Genomic DNA, 4,862 nt, shown 5'->3' on the forward strand with positions numbered 1-4,862 from the left:
GCAATACCTACTCCCCACATTGACATCAATTGATGGGCATCTCCATAGCCCATTGATTAGCCGCGTCGATGTGAGACTTTCTCCTTTTTTGTCTTATCCACACAACCTCCACCATCATATTCTATTCCACGTATAGTGTTATATCCATGGCTCACACATGTATTGCGTGAAAGTTGAAAAGGTTTGAGAATGTCAAAAGTATGAAACAATTGCTTAGCTTGTCATCGGGGTTGTGCATGATTTGAATATTTTGTGTGGTGAAGATGGAGCATAGCCAGACTATATGATTTTGTAGGGATAACTTTCTTTGGCCATGTTATTTTGAAAAGACATGATTGCTTTATTAGTATGCTTGAAGTATTATTGTCTTAATGTCAAATGATAGACTATTGCTTTGAATCACTCGTGTCTTAATATTCATGCCATGATTAGATATGTGATCAAGATTATGCTAGGTAGCATTCCACATCAAAAATTATTTTTTTATCATTTACCTATTCGAGGACGAGAAGGAATTAAGCTTGGGGATGCTGATAGTCTCCGTCGTATCTACAATTTTTGATTGTTCCATGCCAATATTATACAACTTTCATATACTTTTGGCAACTTTTTATACTATTTTTGGGACTAACATATTGATCCGGTGCCCAGTGCCAGTTCCTGTTTGTTGCATGTTTTTTGTTTCACAGTAAATCCATATCAAACGGAGTCCAAACGGGATAAAAAATGATAGCGATTTTTTTGGAATATATGTGATTTTTGGGAAGAAAAATCAACGCGAGATGATGCCCGAGGGGGCCACGATGCAGGGGGGCGTCCCAGGGGGTAGGCGCGCCCTGGGCCCTCATGGCCACCCCATAAGGCGGTTGATGCCCTTCTTTTTCCGCAAGAAATCTAATATCCGGATAGAGATCGTGTTAAAATTTCAGCCCAATCAGAGTTACGGATCTCCGGGAATATAAGAAACGGTGAAAGGGCAGAATTTGAGAACGCGGAAACAGAGAGAGACAGAGAGACAGATCCAATCTTGAAGGGGCTCTCGCCCCTCCCACGCCATGGAGACCAAGGACCTGAGGGGAAACCCTTCTCCCATCTAGGGAGGAGGTCAAGGAAGAAGAAGAAGGAGGGGGGCTCTGCCCCCCTCACTTCCGGTGGCGCCAGAACACGGCCGGGGCCATCATCATCACCGCAATCTTCACCAACAACTTCACCGTCATCATCACAAACTCTTCCCCCCTCTATGCAGTGGTGTAACCCCTCTTTTACCCGCTATAATCTCTACTTAAACATGGTGCTCAATGGTATATATTATTTCCCAATGATGTATGGCTATCCTATGATGTTTGAGTAGATTCGTTTTGTCCTATGGGTTAATTGGTGATCGTGATTGGTTTGAGTTGCATGTTTTATTATTGGTGCTGCCCTAAGGTGCTCTCCGTGTCGCACAAGCGTGAGGGATTCCCGCTGTAGGGTTTGCAATAAGTTTATGATTAGCTTATGGTGGGTGGCGTGAGTGACAGAAGCACATACCTGAGTAAGTAGATTGTTTGCGTATGGGATAAAAAGGACTTGATACTTTAATGCTATGGTTGGGTTTTACCTTAATGATCTTTAGTAGTTGTGGATGCTTGCTAGAGTTCCAATTATAAGTGCATATGATCCAAGTAGAGAAAGTATGTTAGCTTATGCCTCTCCCTCAAATAAAATTGCAATAATGATTACCCAAACCTGCCCCAAATGGGACAAAAAATTTACCACGACATGTTAATGCTGCTCCATGATAGCATGCCAAGTTTCATGAATTTCAGACGATTTTTGGATTTACTAGAATTTAAAAACCAGGTATCTTAATGTTTGCGACCAAGTGATGGTGGCAGGGTGTGTGTAATTCGTTCCCATTTCTCACATGGGACCGAAGCATGGAACCAAGGACACAGATTTGATTTTTCAACCAGTTTATATGCAACAGAGCATGTTGAATTTACTTCAATTTGAATTATGCACCTAAAATGCCTGCAAAACCAAGTTAATTTATAAAAATGTCCAAACAAACCCCGAAAAATTCCAAAATTAAACACAACACTCCTTTTGTTCTATTTGACACTAGAAATTGTTTGGAAGCAATAAGAGGCAAAAGATATCGTTTCATCCCCAAAGGTGGCATGTTCCGTACCGAAACCATCACGCTTGTTGTGAGAAGCTTTGGATTGGGAGAAGCTTATACCCAAACCTAACCCAAATGGGACAAAAAATTTACAACGGCATGTTGATGCCGTTCCATGATAGCATGCCAAGTTTCATGAATTTCAAACGAGTTTTGGATTACTAGAATTTAGAAACCAGGTATCTCAATACTTGTGGTCGAGTGATGGTGGCAGGGTGATTGAAATTATTCCCTTCATTGCATTGGACCTAAGCATGGAACCAAGGACATAGATTTGATTTTTCAACCAGTTTATATGCACTGGAGCATGTGCATGTAGTTAAAATTTGAACTATGCACCTAAAATGCCTACAAAAACAAGTTAATGTATAAAAATGTCCAAACGAACCCCGAAAAATTCCAAAATTAAACACAACACTCTTGTTGTTCTATGCTGACACTAGAAATTTTTTGAAAGCAATAAGAGGCAACAGATATCGTTTCGTCCCCAAAGGTGGCACGTTCCCTACCGAAACCATCACGCTTGTTGTGAGAAGCTCTGGTTTGTGAGACACTTATACCCAAACCTGCCCCAAATGGGACAAAATTTTACCACGGCATGTTAATGCCGCTCCATGATAGCATGCCAAGTTTCATGAATTTCAGACGAGTTTTGGAGTTACTAGAATTTTAAAACCTGGTATCTCAAAGTTTGCGGCCGAGTGACGGTGGCAGGGTGTTTGAAATTCATTCCCATTTCTTGCATGGGACCAAAGCATGCAACCAAGGACACATATTTGATTTTTCAACCAGTTTATATGCACTGGAGTATGTGCATGTAGTTCCAATTTGAATTATGCACCTAAAATACCTACAAAACCTAGTTAATGTATAAAAATCTCCAACGAACCCCAAAAAATTCAAAAATTAAACACAACACTCTTGTTGTTCTATGTTGACACTAGAAATTTTTTGAAAGCAATAAGAGGCAACAGATATCGTTTCGTCCCCGAAGGTGGCATGTTCCCTACTGAAACCATCACGCTTCTTGTGAGAAGCTCTGGTTTGTGAGACACTTATACCCAAACCTGCCCCAAATGGGACAATTTTTTTACCATGGCATGTTGATGTTGCTCCATGATAGCATGCCAAGTTTCATGAATTTCAAACGAGTTTTGGATTTACAAGAATTTAGAAATAAGGTATCTCAATGTTTGTGGCCGAGTGATGGTGGCAGGGTGTTTGAAATTATTCCCATTTCTTGCATGGGACCTAAGCATGGAACCAAGGACACAGATTTGATTTTTCAACCACTTTATATGCACTGGAGCATATGCATGAAGTTCAAATTTGAATTATTCACCTGAAATGCCTACAAAACCAAGTTAATGCATAAAAATGTCCAAGCGAACCCCGAAAAAATCCAAAATTAAACACAACACTCCGGTTGTTCAATGTTGACACTAGAAATTTTATTAAAGCAATAAGAGGCAACGTATATTGTTTCGTCCCCAAAGGTGGCACGTTCCCTACCGAAACCATCACGCTTCTTGTGAGAAGCTCTGGTTTGTGAGACGCTTATACCCAAACCTGCCCCAAATGGGACGATTTTTTTACCACGGCACGTTGATGCTGCTCCATGATAGCATGCCAAGTTTCATGAATTTAGACGAGTTTTGGATTTACTAGAATTTAAAAACCAGGTATCTCAATGTTTGCGACCGAGTGACGGTGGCAGGGTGTGTGTAATTCATTCCCATTTCTTGCATGGGACCTAAGCATGGAACCAAGGATACATATTTGGTTTTTCAACCAGTTTATATGCACCAGAGCATGTGGACGTAGTTCAAATTTGAATTATGCACCTGAAATGCCTACAAAACAAAGTTAATTTATAAAAATGTCCAAATGAACCCCGAAAAATTCCAAAATTAAACACAACACTCCTGTTGTTCTATGTTGACACTATAAATTTTTTGGAAGCAATAAGAGGCAACATATATCATTTCGTCCCCAAAGGTGGCACGTTCCCTACCGAAACCATCACGCTTGTTGTGAGAAGCTCCCGTTTGGGAAAAGCTTATACCCAAACCTAACCCAAATGGGACAAAAAATTTACCACGGCATGTTGATGCCGTTGCATGATAGCATGCCAAGTTTCATCAATTTCAGATGAGTTTTGGATTTACTAGAATTTAAAAACCAAGTATCTCAATGTTTGCGGCCGAGTGACGGTGGCAGGGTCTTTCACATTCATTCCCATTTCTTGCATGGGATCTAAGCATGCAACCAAGGACACATATTTGATTTTTCAACCAGTTTATATGCACTTGAGCAAGTGCATGTAGTTCAAATTTGAATTATGCACCTGAAATGCCTACAAAACCAACTTAATATATAAAAACATCCAAACGAACCCTGAATAATTCCAATTTTTTGGACGACACACCTATAGTTGCATGTTCACTACAGATAGAAGTTCTAGCAATTGAAACACCATCCTTTGCAGCTGTGACCCCATTATGTAATACAAATCAAGACAAAAAATCTAGTAGTCGCACACAGTTTATTGTCACCAACCGTGTGAGATGCAGCGCAAAATATATTGGAGCATCGTCAGAGTGTCAAGCACACTAGCCTGCTCCTCAAAATATCATTTCACTGTTTGATCGCTGCCAGTGAAAGATGGGGACGTGGACCCGCTCGCGAGGGCAACTTC

The sequence above is a fragment of the Triticum aestivum genome, chromosome 3A (genome assembly GCF_018294505.1).
Source record: "Triticum aestivum cultivar Chinese Spring chromosome 3A, IWGSC CS RefSeq v2.1, whole genome shotgun sequence".
Lineage (NCBI taxonomy): Eukaryota > Viridiplantae > Streptophyta > Magnoliopsida > Poales > Poaceae > Triticum > Triticum aestivum.